The following is a 22,971-nucleotide window of genomic DNA, read 5'->3' as shown; positions in this document are numbered from 1 at the left end:
TGTCTTTCTTTGTACTTTTTCGATGTCATCCGTCAGTCAAACCTGATGCGGATCCCACACCGCACAGCAGTACTCCAGAATAGGGCGGACAAGCGTAGTGTAAGCAGTAGAGGTGGGCCAAACGATTATTCTGGAGTAACCGTTATCACAGTTCCAGTTATTCTTTGATAACCGTTATCGTTAACGGTTATTAATAACTGCCAAGTTATTTTTCGCTAGCGAATACCGAATACACCGAGGGGCTACAGTTAAATAACGACATAGTTGGAATCCATCAGTTTAGTTATCAGTATAACTACGAGTAGTGTGAAATGGCAGGAATGTCGTATGAATCGTGTCATAACCTTAGCTTATTAACTCCGGGTACATTTTAGTTGATGTTAGAACGATTATTAGTGTTTCATATTATATGTTTGTAGGTTATCGGTCGCTATTAGAAATATTATCTTCGCAGCTGCGACAGAAAGTACGCGGAACTTCGCCACAGCACTGTTTACGTAAAATGTTAACAACGTGCGTTTTTAAGTATGAAGTAATATGTAAACTGAGTACTGTAGGTTAAATTCGGAGCTTAATTTCTTGTGCTGCTCACATAATAGAATAAAGTGTACAGCCTAGTAATACAACAAAAAATATACGTAATGTGACAGATTCGTTTAGTCCTGTGCTGTAAAAGCTAGTCCTATTGGGGAAAGTGTGAGTTCGCTTGGAAACTGCTCGATTTCTCCAGCTACAGCATGTTTATAACATATGAAGACATGCAGATCGAAACGGTTGACAGTGTTACATTTCTGGGACTACAACTCGATAATAAATTCAGTTGGGAAGGGCATACCACATTTTTTCACTCTATTATTTCATAAGGGAGCATATTCTGTGGTAACTTATCAAACGTAGCAAAAGTTTTTCGCATGTAAAAGCGTGTAATAAAAATCGTTTGTTGTATAAATTCAAGAACATCATGTAGGAACCTGTTCAACGAACTTTGTATTCTAACCACTGCTCCTAGTATATTTATTCCTTAATGAAATTTGTTACAAGTATTTCCAACCAATAGCTCAATACATAATATCGGTACTAGAAATGGGAACAGCAATCTACATAAAGACCTAAAGTCACTTACCTTGGTCCAGGAGGGGTCCAATATTCAGGAACATGCATTTTCAATAAACTGCCAGCAAGTCAGCAACCATTAAAAACTTGGTTTCAGATAAAGCACTGTTTACAGTGTGTTTGAAAGACTATTTGATACAGAAGTGTCTGATTCCACCCTCATCAATATGCCGGAAATGGCTATTTTAAGTGTGTCTATGACGTCACTACATACACGTGGCAACAAACACGAAGATACATATAAATAATACAATAACATCTCCCACCAAAAATACAATCAAACCAACGGGACAACTGCGGGAAGTTGGGGGTTTTAGGGTGAGGACAAGCTAGTAAAAAAAACACCATGATCCCAAAACACAAAATGAAGAAAAAAATACAGCATTCTGCTACACCAAAAAAATCTGCAGGAATCAGACACTTCCCTTGAACAACATAGGTCAACCATAGGTGACCATACCAAAACACCAAAGTACTAAAAGTAGAAAATTGGAATCGGACATTTCCCTTGACCTACATAGGTCAACCTCAGATGACGATACTAAAACATCAACACATACAACTATGAAAATGGGAATTGGTCATTTCCGGTGACCTATATAGGTCCACCACAGCTACTGATGCCAAAACACCAACACCTACAACTGTGAAAAATGAAACCACAATCCCAAAAGTCCACAAATCAATCATCCCTACATAAATTAAATCACATTCAATACTCCATAAATACACAAAACATGACAGCTAGAAAAAGAAATTAATTACCACCAGCAAATTCCGGCACTGCAAACTAGATCGGCAGCCCCCCCCCCCCCCCCCCACACACACACACAAACCAAATCATAAACACCGTGCCGTACTGACATTCACGCACCACAAACACCTTTACGTCGAAGCAGACGGGTGGAATCAGACGCTTCCATTGACCCCTCCTTCTACTCTGTAGATGAATATCGTAACAGAGACTGATAGACCAGCTTAGGTAAAAGTTCTGCTATATTACAGTTTTGACAGCACTTGGTTGCAACAGTCAAGATCGGGTATTCTGTGCATGATAAATTTATTAAAAGTGCGTAACTGTGTTTTATTCTGACAGTGTATCAATTCTGTAAATATTAGCAGTTACTGTGATATATTCACATAATTTGACAATCTCCTGACAAATGATGAGGATAATTATTATATTCAACTGTATTATGTTATACTTTCTGACATGTTATTTGTCATTCGCGATGGCCAGCGGCTATTTCCGAAGAAGTACGTAAATATTTGATTGCTCCAGTAATTATCGTCTCTGTAATATCCCCGGGGTCTAAGACTGGAGTCACTGTATCAGGAACACAGACACACAGTTATTCCGTTACCAACTTCCAGGTTACCTTTAATGGTAGCCCGATAACTGCCAGAGAGCGAGAACTATGAGCCAATAACGATAACTGCCAGAGGAAAATACCGATCTCTGACAGTTATTTCCATAGTCGCTCGAATTCCTTATGGTACCTCTCTTTATACAAACCGTCCAAGCTAAATTGACATATGAGGCGGTGGCTTAAGGGAACGACCGTACTTGTTAATGCCTGTACTGTAGCTCCTATCAGCCACCGCTCGGACATTAACTTTATTTAATTGTTTGTGCTAAAAGTAACGAAGGCGCACGATATAGTACACAGTTCTTATCAACAGATGGCGTGCAGTCTAACAGTTATTCCCATGGCCTATAGAACGCCTTCCAATTGTCTACCCTCTCCTTAGTTCCTAGCCAGATCTACGATGAGTTGACGGGAAAGCGTAGTACGATCTTCGGTCAACAGATGGCGCGAGGCACTGTTGACATTAGACAGTTACTGAAATAACTGCCTGAATCAGAGGAACGGTTATCGCAGTAACCTTTACTTTTCAGTAACCGGTTATTTCTATCAGTTACGTTATTTTTTGCCATCTCTAGTAAGCAGTCTCTTTGGTAGACCTGTTGCACCTTCTAAGTGTTCTGCCAGTGAATCGCAGTCTCTGGTTTCCTCTACCCACAATATTATCTATGTGATCGTTCCAATTTAGATTATTTGTAATTGTAATCCCTAAGTATTTAGTTGAATTTACAGCCCTCAAATTTGTGTGACTTGTCGCGTAATCAAAATTTAGCTGATTTCTTTTAGTACTCGTGTGAATAACTTCGCGCTTTTCTTTATTCAGAGTCCATTGCCACTTTTCACACCATACAGATATCTTATCTAAATTATTTTGCAAGTCGTTTTGATCATCTGATGACTTTACAAGACGGTAAAGGACAGCATCATCTGCAAACAATCCAAGACGTCTACTCAGATTGTCTTTTATGTCGTTAATATAGATCAGGAACAATAGAGGGCCTATAACACTTCCTTAGGGACCGCCGGATATTACTTAGGTTTTACTCGATGACTTTCCGGCTATTACTACGAACTGTGACCTTTCTGACAGGAAATCACGAATCCAGTCGCACAACTGAGGCGATACTCCGTAGGCACGCAGTTTGGTTAGAAGACGCTTGTGAGGAACGGTGTCGAAAGCTTTCTGGAAATCTAAAAATATGGAATCAATTTCACAGAAAATGGTTCAAATGGCTCTGAGCACTATGGGACTCAACTTCTGAGGTCATCAGTCCCCTAGAACGTAGAACTACTTAAACCTAACTAACCTAAGGACATCACACACATCCATGCCCGAGGCAGGATTCGGACCTGCGACCGTAGCGGTCGCGCGGTTCCAGACTGTAGCGCCTAGAACCGCTCGGCCACTCCGGCCGGCTCAATTTGACATCCCCTGTCGATAGCACTTATTACTTCATGAGTATAAAGAGCTAGTTGTGGTTCACAAGAACGATATTTTCTGAATCCGTGCTGACATGGAGGACTTCACATTGAGGTAGTGGCCGTTACTGAACATGAATAACATATGTTAATGTGACGGTGACGGCTAACTACCACCTACTACTGAATCAAAAGCGATATTGTAAATAACTTGTATTTATTGTAAATTATCCCACGATAGAAATTAGATCAAATTGAACAAATCATGAATGAAAAGAAATTAAACAAATTGTACACTGTTCTTAGATATACTACACTGGTAAGATTGGCTCTCAGCTCTTAATGTTAAGTTGAAGCGAAATTACGCCCATGGATAAGCAAATGGTAAATGCGATCTGACTGCGTTCCTATAATCTCTTTTGTGTCTGAAATAAAACGCACTTCAGACACCACCACCAAGAAACAAACCAAACAACTTGCAAAAAGACTAATAACCAATAACGAATCGTAAGCAAAACTGCGCGGATGCTCAGTGGATGGCAAGAACACGATCCAACAACTATTTCTGAACTTTACTGCCGCTGCTGCAAGTTTTACAATACCGTCTACCAGCGTGCTGGCTCCGTCGATACTGCTGGGGCGACGACTGCAGCTACGAAGTCGCTGGATTAAGATAAGTCTCTCTCAAATATCTTGAGCAGAATAAACTACTCAGAAACTACTAATACAACAAGCCCTATATTTCCTCTAAATGGTATACAACGCTTTCAAGACTGGCTCAACAACCTTTAAGGTGCAGCCCAGTGTGTCTTGTACTTACGTGCAATACCAGTATGATAGCTCTGTGCACTGGTTGACTACGTTCAATGGTGACTGCCAGCCGATAAGGCGGAATCAGCTGCAATTATACTAGTAGTCAATGCAATGTCTATCGTGGACGCTGATGTCCTACTGTAGCTGCAGACTCACACACAGCACAGTATTCAGAATCTAAGTCCCTATCTCAGAGCTACCGAACTTTGCGACTGTCCGCTTTCACGGCACAAGACGCTATTCCACCTGCCTCGCTCTGCGTGATGCTCTTGCGACAATCTCGCCGCATAACTCTAATCAGCTAATCCCGACGGTGCAAAGGCCTCTCACATCTCCCTCGCGGAGTGATACAGTTTCTCCACCTGTCCAAAAATTTCTCTGTTGAAACAGCGGGCGCTGACCCTCAGCGTTTCCCGCACTTTCTTATGAACTGCCCAACCAGAGCTCAGCCCATTTGCCGCTTAAACAGCGCGCGACCGGGCGGCGCCAGCGCGTACGTTGGACGCTCTCTGTCTGCTCGACATTTCCCCTCTCTCTCTCACCTGGCACCCGGCGGCGTTCCTTTCTTTTGATGCTTGCCGGTCACTGGCCCCATCCCCTGGGACCCCCGACGCCTGCACAATGCTCTTCCGGCGCTCGCCGGCCTTCGCCTCCCCGCCTCCACTGACAAATTTACTTTGCTTACACCTACAGCATGCAACTAAATATTATCATTACCAAAGCCCGTATTATTTCAGACGTGTGTTTAATCATCATGTGTCTCTCTTTCTAATCCACCTAAGACTAATTAACCATTATATCGGTTTATTTACTTCAAACATGCAGAATAATCTGCGAAATGAACGTCACAAATGAAAGCCACCTTTCAACTACGAGTCAATAAATCGTTTTCTTCGAGGTACTTCATAATGCTCGAATACAGTGTATGTTCTAAAACCCTACTGGAAATCGACGTTAGTGATGTAGGCCTGTAATTCAGCGGATTACTCCTACTTCCCTTTTTGCGTATTGGTGTGACTTGAGCAATTTTCCAGTCTTTAGGTACGGATCTTTCTGTGAGCGAGTGGTTGTATATAACTGCTAAATATGGAGCTATTTTATCAGCATACTCTGAGAGGAACCTGACTGGTATACAATCTGGACCGTAGGCCTTGCCTTTATTAAGTGATTTAACCTGCTTTTTTACACCGAGCATATCTACTTCTATGTTTCTCATCTTGGCAGTTATTCTTGATTGAGATCTCAGCCCCCACCCCCTTTGTAACTGAATCCTAATATTTTGACTCATGAGTAAAGACTCTGGTCTTTTCAAATTGTATATTGTGTCCATTTTTCAGCTATGGCGTGCTTGTCGCATTCCCTTTGTTTAATGTATCGCTAGTGCTCAGCAAAACGTTCCGCAACAACGCGAATTGTTTGAAGTACATAGACGCTCTCACATTCGCAATGGACAACCCATATTACGGACACACCCAAAGCTATGCCGTCTTTAACAGGGCCCAGCATATCTTGAATCTTGGGGGCTGGCCGAAACACTGGTCTCATTACACGTCTCTGCCGCATATGTCCTAACTTGCTGCTCGTTGCAACCTCGTAGTATGGCAAGAAAGCAGTCGGCTAGGCCTCCTCTGACGGTTCACAAGGCGCTCTTCGTCGGTGAAGCCTGTTAAACTTTTGCAATGTTTACTTTGCTGTAATCATTCTCTCTGAACATACGTCTCAAATGCTGCAATTCAGACTGTACATGGTCGTCGCCGGAAACAATCTTTGCTCTGTGTACTAACGTGCTCAGGACCGCTTTCTTGTGTACAAGGAGGTGAAAACTATTGTGGTGAATGTTGTGTCGTCTACTGTCGGGGGTCGGCACCAACGCAGACAAGGAAGGAGACAAGCTACGATGGCCGGTGGTGGTGGTAAGTTTCTATGAGGGCAAACTGCTGAGGTCATCGACCCCTAGTCTTACACACTCTTTAATCTGACTTACTTACGCTAAGGACAATACGCACACCCATGCCCGGGGGAAGCCGCGTGAACGGTGGCAAGGCGCCTCAGACCGCACGGCTACCCTGCGCGGCGATAGCCGGTGACAGGAATCCAAAACCATCTGCACAAAAAAGAAAAAAAAACTTATTTTCTTGCGGCTCCGCAGCGCAGGTACATTGACAATCTATTACTACACGCAGAACGCAGGTTACAGTAATATCAGAAACTGCGTCCGTCTTGATGTAAAACACCTTGTTATTCCTTTATTTCTTTATTCTCTCAAACTAGTTTCAGCGACAAACATCACCATCATCAGTGTGGATTTTTAATCTAAAACATGCAGAAAATAGCACGGTTACACAAACACAGTAGCACATTATTACATTTTTTACTATTCGTTTTTTGAAATATAATTTGCTATTGATACCTTCATACTGCCTTATTTATAGTATTTTACAGTATGTTTTAAGCAATTATTGTCGTTGTTTGCGATATATTTTCTGTGCGCTTTTTTTCTGTTGCCGTTTTTTTACTTAGCGGACATCATGTCATCTGCAACCATGTGAGCGACTGTTAGTAAACGAATACTAAAAGGTGACCTTCGTATGTCAGCAATATATACTTGGGGGTTGTGGTAGTGTTATGGAAACCAGTTATTTGGTGTGTACTGAGCCGTTACTTAGCTATTCATAGTGAAACCTATAATGCAATGCAATGCTTTTGGAATGCTGACGTTCAGTTCAGTACTGGAGAATCTAGTCCAGTACCTATGCAGGGGCACCACGTGCAGGAGTCAGCTTCGTCAATTTACAAACCCCCAGGAGCAGATTTCCAATTTTCACCTACAGACAACTACACCAATCAACAAGCTCACTTTATTGTTGGAGATTTCAATAGTCATAGCAGTGTTTGGGGTTATGTTGAGGACGACAGTAATGGTGAAGCAGTTTTGACTTGGGCTGATACCAACCATCTTAATCTTGTCCATGATAATAAACTCCCACCATCTTTTAACAGTGGGCGTTGGAAACGTGGGTATAACCCCGACTTAATTTTTGTTAGCGAGAACATAGCTCACCAATGCAGAAAAACTGTTCTAAATCCGATACCAAATACTCAACACCGCCCCATAGGCTGCCAAGTGTTTGCAGCCATTACTCCTAGAATCACATCATTCCGAAGGCGATACAATTTCAAGAAAGCAGACTGGCAGAAGTTTGCTGATCTCCTTGACTCAGAAGTTTCACGCATAGAACCCTCAGTTTCCAACTACGATGAGTTTGTAGAAGCCGTGAAAAGATGCTCAAGACTCTCAACTCCCAGAGGCTGTCGAGTTAACTACATACCTGGCTTGACAGAAGAATCCGTGAAGCATCTACATAACTATATCCAACTTTTCAATGATAATCCTTACAGCATTGAAACCTTAACTGCTGGCCAAAATTTATCCTCAGCCTTAGCCAAATCCAAAAAAGAACGATGGATAGAGTTACTCGAGAACCTTGATATGTCTAAAAGCAGTCAGAAAGCCTGGCAGTTGCTGCGACGCCTGAACAACGACCCTGTCCACAATCATGGCCATGCAAACATTGCACCAGATCAAATTGCTCATCATCTAGTTCAGAATGGAAGGGTCAATTGTTCTAAAGATAGAACAAAACTCAAAAGAGAACCTGAACGTGAAAACAACCATCTATCAAATGACTTCATCTTACAAGAACTCAGAACCGCAATTCAGAAATGCAAAAATGGTAAAGCGCCTGGTCTAGACGACCTAATGATTGAGCAAATTAAACATTTTGGTCCCATCACGGAAAGATGGCTTCTGCAATTCTATAATGGTTGTCTGAAGCGGAAACAGATCCCTGCCATCTGGAGGAAAACTAAAGTTATTCCCTTACTAAAACCTGGAAAGGGTGCAGCTGATCCCAAGAACTACCGACCGATTTCGCTCCTTTGCCATTTGTATAAAATCTATGAAAGAATGTTGCTAAATAGACTCACTCCCATTGTTGAAAAACAACTCATACCTCAACAAGCAGGTTTCCGACCTGGAAAGAATTGTACAGCACAAGTCCTTAATCTGACTGAACATATTGAAGAGGGATATGAAAAAGGATACATTTCCGGGGCTGTCTTCGTGGATCTCACAGCAGCATATGACACCATTCAACATCGACAATTATTGCACAAAGTCTACTACATCACTAGAGACATTAATTTCACCAGAACTGTGCAGATACTTTTGGAAAACCGGCGATTCTATGTGGAGTTCCAAGGAAGAAAGAGTAGATGGAGAAGTCAAAGGAATGGCTTGCCTCAGGGTAGTGTCCTTTCCCCCATATTGTTCAATATATTTACAAATGACCAGCCTCAACCTTCTCTTACAAAGAGTTTCATCTATGCAGATGATCTTGCCTTAGTCACACAAGCCAGAGATTTTGACACAGTAGAAAACCAGCTTACTGTTGCTCTCAAGGACCTATCTGAGTACTACAGAGTCAATAACTTAAGACCGAACCCTGCTAAAACTCAAGTTTGTGCCTTCCACCTACGCAATCGAGAGGCCTATAGAAAACTTACAGTGTTTTGGGAAGATCAAGAGCTTGAACATTGTTTCTACCCCAAATATCTGGGTGTCACCTTAGATCGAACGTTGACCTACAGAAAACACTGCACTAACACTAAGCAGAAAGTTGCTGCTCGTAACAACATCCTGCGGAAGCTCACTGGCAGCGTTTGGGGTGCAGATCCCAAACTACTAAGAACATCAGCCTTGGCCTTGTGTTATTCCGCAGCTGAATACGCATGTCCTGTATGGTACAAGTCATCTCATGCAAAGCAGGTTGATGTGGCCCTGAACGAAACCTGCAGGACAGTAACGGGATGCCTCAAAGCTACACCTATTGATAAACTCCATAAACTAGCAGGTATTGCTCCTCCAGACATAAGGCGTGAAGTCGCAGCCAAACTTGAGAGACATAAAGCAGATCATAACACCGATCACCTGCTACATGGATACCAGCCACCAATTAGTAGACTCAAATCTAGGAGGAGCTTCATGAGAACTACTACACCCCTCACCGGTCGGACTGGAGCAGCCAGACTATCTCAGTGGACAGCAAAATCTGACAGTAATGATTGGATGACTCCTTCTGAGACCCTTCCTCCTGGTGGAAATCAAGTCTGGACAGTGTGGAAGTCTCTAAATCGGCTCAGGAGTGGCGTCGGACGAACTAAGGACAATCTGTTTAAATGGGGCTTTATGAAGGAATCTTCCACCTTGTGTGACTGCGGAGAAGAACAGACAACCAAACATTTAATTAACTGTCCTAGATGTCCTGTATCATGTTCCACACAAGAGCTTGTTGATGTTTCAGACAATGCTGCTGCCGTTGCACAATTTTGGGCTAATACCGTTTAGTTTGTTCTTTTATGATTTGACCTGATTTGTTATATTGTGTATATTGTAAATATTGTTGTAATGTTTTTGACTCGAAATAAAATAAACTTAGCTATTCGTGTACTCACATTCGTTGGATGGTTCAAAATGGCTCTGAGCACTATGGGACTTAACTGCTGTGGTCATCAGTCCCCTAGAACTTAGAACTACTTAAACCTAACTAACGTAAGGACATCACACACATCCATGCCCGAGGCAGGATTCGAACCTGCGACCGTAACGGTCACGCGGTTCCAGACTGTAGTGCCTAGAACCACTCGGCCACTGCGGCCGGCTTGTTGGATGGTATGTAGCTGCTTTTATATATAGAAAAACAAAACTGTCGCACTTCATTTCTGATTCAGAATATTACGCCATCTTGCTGTTCGCGTGTGTCACGGGAGGTACATCGCATGTGGCGAGAAAGGCTATGAAAACTGTAGCGCGAATTACGACGACTTCATTATTTATGTCGCTGTGTGTGATGGGGAAGTGGTTCTTTTGCGTGTGTGTGCTTTCTGTTATGTGTCCTTGGTCAGTTCTCTCAGAGCGGTAAAGAGTGCGTTGTTGCAAAGTGTTGTGTTTTCGTTTATTACATTTTTCCCTTCCACCATACCCTTTTGTATGTAGTAATTTTCTTCTGTTGTTAGTTGTCGGTATAGACTGTTGCTGTTTCTCAGAATGTGTAGATCGTTTTCGATATTAGTGGGGTTATGGTTTTTGTTCATTAGATGTTCTGCAAAAGTGGAATGTGTGCTGTCATTCTTTAGAGCTCTCATGTGCTCTGGAAATAAACGAATAACTAGGTGTTTTGCATAAAGGCGGACTCAGTTTCTGATATTACACGGATATTACACGGACCAAATGGAAGAGTACCAAGATAAAATCATTGAACGCAGGGTAGTAGTGTCTTCCTCGAAGTCTGGGACCGAACTGGGGCCGACCAGCGATGTGCGACTGATTAAATCAGTGTTGACAGGAGGCACTGAATTCTGCCTTCCTGGTTTTGGGGCGTGCCACTCTTTTCATTGGCGTGAGGGTCAACGGCCTCTTCATACCGTTTCGTGGCGTTGAGCTGTTCGGAGTGCAGTCGAGGCTTTAGGATTGCACAGTGAAAAGTATTGGCTTTCTTGTTATCTGTCAGTGTGCGTTACTTTCCTGTACACTGAATGACCAAACCGGCCTCCTGACTTCCGCTCAACTGAAACGTCCAAGAACGGTTGCGTTCCGTCTTTCTCAATCTCGGTAGTAAACTTAGCAAAAATAACTTGGCTCTGAGCACTATGGGACTTAACGTCTATGGTCATCAGTCCCGGACTGAGCGCCTAGAACCGCTAGACCACCGCGGCCGGCAATGGCTTAGTGGTCAGAGCATTTGCGTAGTAACCAGGAGACCCAGGTTCGAATCCCCGTCTGGCACATATTTTCAACATTCCTCACTGATTTCAATCAATGCCCGCTTGCAGTCACTGCCTGTATTTCCTATGTGAGCAAATTTAATTTTGGATTAGATACAGTCCTCGTGATACACGAACTGCTGCAGTGCATTTTCACCGTGAGACCATATCAGGAAAATGTCATCTACGTACTGGAGGAAGCAAGACGGACGCATCGTCACTGAGTTCAGAGCCTGCTTCTCAAAGTGATCCATAAAGAAATTCGCGAAAGCCGAAGACAGTGTCCCATCACTGTGTCATTTGTCATTTCATATTATTCGCCGCGGTAGAAGAAGTACGTTTTCATTAGAACGTGACGGAACTACTTCACCACTCCAGATGGAAACAATAGGGCCGAGAGATCGAGTGTGTGTTGGAGTGATACCCAGTGACACAATATCCACACTGAACATTACATCGATTCAGCCGGTTTTAATTATCTTCAGTGCCTCAAGAAATATCTGCGAATTTGTGACATGGTATTCACAGTGTCCTAGTTTAGATGCTAATAATTTTGCCACATGTTTTGCCAGTCTGTAGGTGGCTGAACTGCTTGCACTAACAATGTGCCACAGAGGGACATTTTCCCTACCATCTTCGGCGATCCATAACGCATGGGAAGTCTGGTAGCACGAGGCATTAATTTCTTCACCACTTCTCCTGGTAAATCAGAGTTCTTTAATAAATTACCGTTCCGGTACACGTCATATTCGATTAAAGATAGCACTTCCAGGTCGTACTCTTCAGTGCTCAGAACCACGGTGGAATTTCCTTTGCCGCTGGTAAGACAACAAAGTCCTCGTTGTCACGCAATAAGAGTAAGCCATAATGTTAGACGTCGGTGGCTTAGCTTTCGCCATTATACGGCTGTTAGTTAGCCTGATTTCGCCAGCTGCGTCGTGCGAGAGATCGCAAGGTGTCGAATGCACCATCACATACAGTTAGTTTGTGTCGTACGAAACAGTTGATAAAGTTCACACTGAGAGCCTTTTTGTATGAAACACTTATTACTGATCCGTTCAAATTGAAGACGTTATGACTTTAAGACAACTTTTTGTTTCTTGTATTCTATTTCTGATAGCTTCAAAATTTGAAAGAATTTCTTTCAGTGAACATAGTCCAAAGGTAACAGCAGTTGCTCAGATAAGCCTTAATGCCAGTTATTACGTTGCCAGTTATTACCTAAACTGATCTTCCCTACGTGGCCTTTTATTAATCGTTCTATTCTTTTGTAGACAATTCATATCAGAATTTTGACAAGATCACTCAGTAAGATACCTGTTGTAATATAGTTCGGTAGCATCTGTAAGCATCTGCCTTTTTCGTATTGGGAGTCTGAGGATATTGCGCTTTTCCTTTTTCGTGTTTGGAGTCTGCGGATATTGCGTTTGTCTCATATTTATCTTGCATACCTGATGGAACACATTTTTCTTGGTTGTTTGTCTGAAGGCTAACAATATTTCTGAAAAATGTCTCTTCATTAGATGTTTAAATACTGCTTGCAATATCACATATTGAGTCTCATCTCAGTTCACTTCCCCTTCCTGTTCCATAAGATTATCAACGTTATTTCCTTTGTCCACTCCTATATATTTTCTGCATTTTTCAGCCTTCTCTTCTTTGATTACTATTGGATTGTTTGGAACTTGTAGATCATAATAAGGTAAGTATTAGGAAATTGGTCAACACGAAAATTAACAGAGAGTAACGAGTTATATGAAAATGTGTCTTCCAGAACATCAATGCAAGTTTGTTTTTTTAATTGTAATCGTGTTTTACCGATCATCGTCGGAAATTTCACAGTTGAAGCTAGACAGTTACAGAACAGTTCTTCTTAATTTCGTTTCACTCCGTGTGACAACAAAACTAAATCAGAAACTATCTGGGGCGGATGTTACGTCCTCCATGAAAGGAGTGCGTGAATCCCAAGAGACACTTTGAAATGAAACGGAAGTGTATAAACACAAATCTTTGCACTTCATTAAGCACTATTAATTACACGATCGTGTATTGTTGTGTACGAAGGGAGAAACAAACTGTACAGCCGTGGTGGTGGTTATGATGACGATGATGACAATGATGAATTATGCGTGGACGCACGACAACCAGTTCTACATGCTATGTGAGTGGGACCTTAGTAAGTTTTAAAAAAATCTATAGAATATTAAAAGAAATCTGAACAAAGTTTGATGTGCAGCTACTATTTCTGGGTAATACTGAGTTTGGTTACAACGGTTGCAGTACAGGCGAAATACGAAGCGATCTGCGTCAACAAGAGAGGCGTACTCCTAAATATTTTACGGAAGTAAATGTTTCTAGTGACTGTTCTGCAATCATGTAATCATACAAAAAGTATATTTTTGTCTATATATTCGCAATAGGTTACATTTGTTTATGTTGAGACTGTATTGCCACTCCTTGCAGCAAACGTCGATCTTCTGCAGGTCTTTCTGCGTTTCGCTACAGCTTTCTAACGTTACGACTTCTCTGTATATAAGAGCATTATTCTGCCAATGAGGCCGGCCGGAGTCGCCGAGCGGTTATAGGCGCTACAGTCTGGAACTGCAGGACCGCTACGGTCGCAGGTTCGAATCCTGCCTCGGGCATGGATGTGTGTGATGTCCTTAGGTTAGTTAGGTTTAAGTAGTTCTAAGTTCTACGGGACTGATGACCTCAGAAGTTGAGTCCCATAGTGCTCAGAGCCATGTGAACCATTTTCTGCCAAAGAACCCAAGTCTGCCACCTGCTTTATCTACGAATGAGGACGATCTTCTCGTTTGATATTCATAGAAATCATTTTGTGCTAGTATTTGTATGAATTGACCGATTCCAATTTGACTCGTTGATATTGTAATACGTTTTTTCGTTTTATGAAGTGTGCAACATTACATTTCTGAACCTTAAAACAAATCGCCAACCTTCTCACCACTTTGAAATTTTATCAAATCCGAGACTGAGTACTTGAGCAGGTGTTTTGAGACAGTACTTCATTATACACTACTGGCCATTAAAATTGCTACACCAAGAAGAAATGCAGATGATAAACGGGTATTCATTGGACAAATATATTATACTAGAACTCACATGTGATTACATTTTCCCGCAATTTGGGTGCATAGATCCTGAGAAATCAGTACCCAGAACAACCACATCTGGCCTTAATAACGGTCTTGATACGCCTGGGCATTGCGTCAAACAGAGCTTGGATGGCGTGTACAGGTACAGCTGCCCATGCAGCTTCAACACGATACCACAATTCATCAAGAGTAGTGACTGGCGTATTGTGACGAGCCAGTTGCTCGGCCACCATTGACCAGACGTTTTCAGCTGGTGAGAGATGTGGAGAATGTGCTGGTCAGGTTAGCAGTCGAACATTTTTTGTATCTAGAAAGGCCCGTACAGGACCTGCAACATGCGGTCGTGCATTGTCCTGCTGAAATGTAGGGTTTCGCAGGGATCGAATGAAGGGTAGAGCCACGGGTCGTAACACATCTGAAATGTAACGTCCACTGTTCAAAGTGCCGTCAATGTGAACAAGAGGTGACCGAGACGTGTAACCTATGGCACCCCATACCATCATACAGGGTGATAGGCCGTATGGCGATGACGAATACACGCTTCCAATGTGCGTTCACCGCGATATCGCCAAACAAGGATGCGACCATCATTATGCTGTAAACAGAACCTGGATTCATCCGAAAAAAATGATATTTTACTATTCGTGCACCCAGGTTGGTCGTTGAGTACACCATCGCAAGCACTCCTGTCTGTGATGCAGCGTCAAGGGTAACCGCAGCCATGGTCTCCGAGCTGATAGTCCATGCTGCTGCAAACATCGTCGAACTGTTCGTGCAGATGGTTGTTGTCTTGCAAACGTCCCCATCTGTTGACTCAGGGATCGAGACGTGGCTGCACGATCCGTTACAGCCATGCGGATAAGATGCCTGTCATCTCAACTGCTAGTGATACGAGGCCGTTGGGATCCAGCACGGCGTCCCGTATTACCCTCCTGAACCCACCGATTCCATATTCTGCTAACAGTCATTGAATCTGACCAACGCTAGCACCAATGTCGCGATACGATAAACCGCAATCGCAATAGGCTACAATTCGACCTTTATCAAAGTAGGAAACGTGATGGTACGCATTTCTCCTCCTTACACGAGGCATCACAACAACGTTTCACCAGGCAACGCCGGTCAACTGCTGTTTGTGTGCGTGAAATCGGTTGGAAACTTTCCTCATGTTAGCACGTTGTAGGTGTCGTCACCGGTGCCAAACTTGTGTGCATGCTCTGGAAAGCTAATCATTTGCATATCACAGCATTTTCTTCCTGTCAGTTAAATTTCGCGTCTGTAGCACGTCATCTTCGTGGTGTATCAATTTTAATGGTCAGTAGTGTAGATTAGTTAGGATAAAGAATAATCAAACAGAAGATATTGATGGCAAATGGGAACTTATAAAAGACACATTAAATAATGCATGTAAAAACATAATGGTGACCAAACACGACAACATGAAAAAGAAGTGGATGACAGAGAAGATATTACAATTGATGGAACAAAGAAGAATACTTAAAAATAGAGATGAAAGTGAGTATAAAAGATTACATGCAGAAATACGAAAAGAAACACGGCGAGCAAAAGAAGAATGGTACAAGGAACAATGCTCTGAAATTGAGAGTTATGAAACAAGACATGATAGTTTCAACTTACACAAAAAAGTTAAAGATTTAGCTGGACTTAATAAAAAGAAAAGTACAAGTTTATTGTTAGATAAAAATGACAAAATAATTCCTGATGTTAAAGGTAAACTGGACAGGTGGACAGAATATGTCAAAGAACTATTTGAAGACACAAGAAAAGATCAAAAATTTTATGATAACATGATTGGAGAACGAGGACCAAGCATATCGAAAGAAGAAATATTACTTGTTATCAACAAATCGAAGACAGGAAAAGCCCCTGGGCCGGATAAGATACCAAATGACATCCTGAAACTCATAGGAATAGACCATATAGATATATTTGTACAATTGTTTAATGATATTTATAATTCGGGAATTATTCCTAGGGATTGGTTGACATCTACCTTTGTTACATTACCCAAAAAGGCTAATGCCAAAACTTGTATTGATCACCGTACAATAAGCTTAATGAGTCACACCTTAAAGATATTTCTAAAAGTTATACACCAACGAATATACAAAAAAGTAGAAGAAGGTATAAGTGAAACACAATTCGGTTTTATAAGTTCCCTCGGTACAAGAGAAGCATTGTTTGCTTTTAACATATTAGCGCAACGATGTATGGAGGTTAACCAGCCACTATATGTGTGCTTTCTGGATTATAATAAAGCATTTGACAAAGTTCGTCATGATCATCTCATAGAATTGTTAGAAAAGAAAACACTTGATAAGAAAGACATCCGCATTATATACAACCTCTACTACAATCAAACCGCAACCGTGAAGGTAGAAAATGAATTATCGAATGATATAGAAATAAAGAGGGGTGTGAGACAAGGTTGCGTTCTCTCACCCTTATTGTTTAATATGTATTCAGAAGACATAATCCAGGCAGCTCTATCAGATGAAATAGCTGGCATTAAAGTGAATGGGCTAAACATTAACAATGTTAGGTTTGCTGATGACACTGTACTACTAGCTGGAAACCTCAAAGATCTACAATTACTTCTTGACAACGTCGCAGAAAAAAGTGAAGAATTTGGCTTGACTCTTAACGTAAGCAAGACTAAGTTCATGGTGATATCTAAAACACACCAACAAGAAAATCTTACAAGCAATAGGGAAAGAGTCGATCAAGTACGTAAATTTAAATATCTCGGAACAATTGTAAATGAGGAGATTGAAAGCTCAGAAGAAATTAAATCGAGAATAGGACAGGCCAGAAGTATCTTTAATAAGATGAAAAATGCATTCTGTTCGAGAGACATTTGTTTAAACACAAAAATGAGGTTGCTAAGATGCTATGTATTCTCAAAATTATTATACGGAATGGAAGCGTGGACATTGAAAAAGAAGGACATGAACAGTTTAGAAGCTTTTGAACTGTGGGCATATAGAAGAATACTTAGAATTAGTTGGGTGTCGAGGATTACTAATCAAGATGTCCTAAGAAGAATGGGAAAGGAAAAAGAATTAATTAAAACTATTAAAGTAAGGAAGCTACAATATTTAGGCCATGTTATTAGGGGAGTAAATTACAAAATATTGCGAATAATACTAGAAGGGAAAATTTGTGGGAAGAGAACGAGGGGTAGAAGACGGACATCCTGGATTGACAATCTAAAAAATTGGTACAACTGTTCAACGTCAGAACTCCTTAGATCGGCCAAATCAAGATCAGAAATTGCCATGATGACAGCCAACCTTCTTAGAGGAGACGGCACATGAAGAAGAAGTGTAGATAAGTGCATCATAGGCGAAGTTACTATTAATATTGTCTATAAGCTCATTATGATGCAACGTAAATAGCAACGATCCTTACACCCTTCCCTGCGTCACACCTGAAGTTACTTCTACTTCTATCGATGACACTCGATCCATCCTGCGTCCATCCTGCCATGAAATCTTCATTCCGGTTACAAATTTTTATTGACACTCCATTCTATCGTAAATTTGACAATAAGCGCGGATGTGATACTGAGTCAAATGATTTTCGGGAATGAAGAAATGCTGCGTGTACATGACGGCCTTGATCCATGTTTTTCAGGATGTCATTTGAGAAAAGGGTGACTTGGGTTTCATATGATCGATGTTTTACGGAATCGGTGCTGTTGGTATGGATAAGGATGTTCGAGATACCTCATTACGTTTGAGTTCAGAATTTGTTCTTGAACGGTAGTTCTGTGGATTACCTCTGCTAACCAGCCATTTCTTCCAGTCACTATCTGCGGTTGGGCGAGAGGTCTAAAACTGTCAGTTTCTTGCGAATGCTTCAACAGTTTATCACTAAGGTTTTAATACTCTCGGCTGTTTGGATCTGATAACGACAATTCCGTGTCACCTACACGTATCATTATTTGTGTAGCGCACACCTGCTCCATTTCGAAGGCCTACAGTTTTCGCCTTTATGGTGCAAAACGAGAAAGTCGCAGCGTATCTCGCCACAGAATCTTCGAAATCTCTGGTCCAGTACTTCCATTCGACTAAGAACAAGGAGGCCTCTTTCAGATCAGGGAACAAAGCAGCAAATTGTGAGCTTCGTTGGTGGAGCTCCGCGAGCAAGGCTGATTTTCTCAATCTTGTCTGCCAGTCACTAGAACGATCCAATTATTACTGTAAGTTTGAGCGAGTTAGTGAAGCAGTTTTAGTCACTTTCCCTGAAGGAACTAACAGTGATGCACCATTATCTGAGCAACTGCACTACGGCTAAGATTGTAATCGTATTCTAGATGATAGAGATATTCTGAAAGTTACAAGCGTGTGGCTGATTTTCTGAACTGAATCGATCCGTGTGGGCTGCGATGTTAAATGAAGTAAAACTGCCTACTTAACGGCGAAGCCACTCACAGATACTGTGTTATAAGAACTCAACATGAACTAGCACCAATTAAATTACTGAAAACGATTAACACTGCAGCCACATGACAATCTAATAGAAAGTCATTTAAGAGGGTATGCCTCGTTACACCAGACCACATATGGCAATCTTTTTTATTTGGAAGGGAGGGGTATTACAATCTCAATTTATCGATGCCTTATAAAAATCGTTGAAACCATAGCCTCCTTCAGCCATTTAAACATCGTGACAAAAATTTTCACAAAAACATAACACATAACATTAATTGCGATTTGGTAACACTGAGGATGGCGCATAGGAAGCTCAGGTGAGACTACTTGTAGAAATTACATGGAGAGAAATTGTAACCTTTTACAATGAACATCTATCTTCATGAAGAATGGTATAATATGCAAAGAAGAAATTGCACCATCAACGGTTGCTGGCGCCTGATTAACTTATGGAGGAACACTAAACCTTTGTTGACTCACATATGAAATTCAAGGAAAATGGAGGCTGGATTAACATTTCCATAATAGGATCCAAACAAAAAAGATAAAAGTTTGGCAGAAGTTATAACATTACCATACCCACGTATTTACGGTAAAGAGGTTCGTATCGCCTGACCTCTGGATAGATAACAGTAAATGAGACAAGCACAAATACAGGATACAGTAAATAAGCCGAAGAGTATGTATACACGAATACGAAAGGAAAAGGACAGATGGCGGAGTATTCGAACAAGGGTAGCAAACACGCGAAACACATAAACGGTTGAAACAAACGTTCGAAAGAGGATAGGAGAAATGCAGTAGTACCGATTAAATAATGAGGATTCGTCTGCTGGTAGCAACACATGGTACACCCAATCAAAGCAACTTCCAGTAACATAAAAGTTCAGGATAAAATTCATACGAACAAATGGATGCAATCGAATGAATCATTGAAAGAAACACGAACACGTGAGTTCAGCGGCGCAAAGCACACGTATAAAGAACACAAAGATTAGATTAGATTAGATTAGTAGGCTGTACTTGTTCCATAGATCATGAATACGACACTTCGTAATGATGTGGAACGTGTCAGGTTAATAAAAGGTGTCTAAACAAGATATTACATTACGCAAAATATTAGATGATACTTATTATTTTAATTTTTTTTTTTGGTGGGGGTTGGGGAAATTACCCACTTACCATACCCAAAAATTCATCTAATGAGTAGAAGGAGTTTCCATTAAGAAATTCTTGCAATTTCCTTTTAAATGCTATATGGCTATCTGTTAGATTTTTGATGTTATTAGGTAAGTGACCAAATACTTTTGTGGCAGCATAATTTACCCCCTTCTGAGCCAAAGTTAGATTTAACCTTGAGTAGTGATCATCCTTTCTCCTAGTGTTGTAGCCATGTACACTGCTATTTCTTTTGAATTCGTTCGGATTGTTAATAACAAATTTTATAAGTGAATATATATACTGTGAGGCTACAGTGAAGATCTCTAGCTATTTAAATAAGTGTCTGCAGGATGATCTTGGATGAGCTCCGCAATGACTCTGATTACACGCTTTTGTGCAATGAACAACACTCTTTTACTCAATAATGAGTTACCCCAGAATAAGATGCCATACGAAAGCAGAGAATGAAAATAGGCGTGGTAAGCTAATTTACTGAGATTCTTATCGCCAAAATCTGAAATGACCCTAATAGCATAAGTAGCTGAACTCGAACGTTTCAGCAGATCTTCAGTGTGTTTTTTCTAGTTCAACCCCTCATCAATGCATACACCTAGAAATTTTGAACATTCTACCTTAGCTACCGATTTCTGATCGATTTATTAATGGTGTCATTCCATTTAGTGCGTGGAACTATATGTACTGTGTTTTGTCAAAGTTTAGTGAGGGCCCATTTGCAGAGAACCACTTAATGATTTTCTGAAAAACGTCGTTTACAATTTCACCAGTTAATTCTTGTCTGTTGGGTGTGATAGCTATACTTGTATCATCGGCCAAAAGTATCAGCTTTGCATCTTCGTGAATACAGAATGCCAAGTCATTAATATAAATTAAGAACAGCAGAGGACCCAAGACCGCAGCACCCCATTCTTGATTGTTCCCCAGTTTGAGAAATCGCCAGTTTTTTGTATATTATGTGAACTGCTTATTGAGAAAGTCAAATAATTATTAGAACGATAGCAAGAAAAAGAATTACATGCGCGCAAAGAGATAGTTTCATAGGCATTCACACTAAAGAAAGAACTCACCTCACGTAACAAAGCCTCACGTGGTATCTCACACTTCCACATCTCAAAGTTCCACTGGAACAACACCGGTCCCTAAATAAATGAACAAATCACGGAAAACTTGTCACTCCCTGCTCCAAATAAGTCATGGAACATGACTCCGAAGACAAAGCTATGAAAGAAAAGACTGAATACTCCGGTGAAGCTGAAGACCTACACAGCCTCATAATGATTCTACGTTACCAAGCCCGCGCATAGCCTGCCATGTCCACTCACAGAATCCAGCAGCGAAGTGCCTGAGCATGCTTGGTGACCAGAGAAATCTCAAGCTTAACGGAACTGATCAAAGGGGTTCTTTCCGCCAACAACCTAACTACAGTCTAATCAGTTACACAGACGAGACAAAACTCTTTGCCAGGGTCAAGCTACTCAGCCATAGTGCCACCACGGCAGACATCTGACGCTACACTATGACCACTTTAAAAATCTCAAGCAGACACAGGCATTCACTCAGTCTGTCAAACAAGAGGGGTGGAAAAGGAAAGAATATGGGAATGTATGATACAAGTAATGTATTGGGTTAGTGCTTACGTTCATAGCGTTTTTCCATAAGTTTTAATAAACACAACAGATGCACAAATAACAGAGACTTTAGTCACCAATAATATATTCTCCGTCAGCGTTTACAACAGTCTGCCAACGCTGGGGTAGTTCTCCATTCCACGACTGTAGAAATTAGGTAGTTTTGAGGCGAAGAACTGGTCGAGCCATGTTCTGAGTGCTTTTTCATCCGGGAAGGAAGTTCGTTGAAGATTGTTTAATAGAAAGCGGGAAAGATAAAAGTCGCAATATTAGACGAATAAGGTGGCTACGGAGTGACTTCCCAAGCCATCTCCTCTACAGTGTTTCCTGTCAGTCTAGCAGAATGACGACTGGTGTTATCATGGAGTAACATCACTTCACCCATTCTCCATGGTCATTGTTCTTGGGCTTCTGTAAGACGCCTCAGTTGTTGACAATAAATGTCAACAACGATGGTTACACATCGAGGAAGCAATTCGTAGTACATACACCGTCGCTGTTGCACTCCTTTCCATATGTTAGCATTAAGTCACCATTTCTCGCCACCAGTAACGACACGGGATACGAATAGGCGGTGTTGATCATGGGCCGTTTGATGACTAGCAAGCAGAGATCAAATATGCCCAGCCGCTGATCTTTGTGATTTCATCTTTGAGCATGCGGTATCCACACACCCGATTTTTGAACCTATCATATTGCATGAAAATATGACACGATGGTGGAATGATCACCGTTCAGCGTATTTGCCAGTTATGGAGTACAATGAAGCGGATCATTCTTGATTAATGTGTTTCAACGATCTTCATCAAACCCTGACCTTCTTCCTGAACGTAGAGAGTGCTAATGTCAAAACGATCCACCTTAGAACGAGAAAATCATTTTCTCGCTGTACTCTGCTCAAGGGCATTATAACCATAAACGGCGAAAATGTTTCTGTTTGCCTCTGCTGCTGTCAGACCTCTATTGAACTCAAACAGAAGAATATGTCAGAAATGTTCCGATTTCTCCATTTGGCACTCCTGTTTCTAGCGTCTACAGCTGCACTCACTATCTCCAA

Source organism: Schistocerca nitens, chromosome 5, assembly GCF_023898315.1.
Source record: "Schistocerca nitens isolate TAMUIC-IGC-003100 chromosome 5, iqSchNite1.1, whole genome shotgun sequence".
Classification (NCBI taxonomy): Eukaryota; Metazoa; Arthropoda; class Insecta; order Orthoptera; family Acrididae; genus Schistocerca; species Schistocerca nitens.
The sequence above is the reverse complement of the archived record's forward strand: the minus strand, read 5'-3'. Positions refer to the sequence as shown.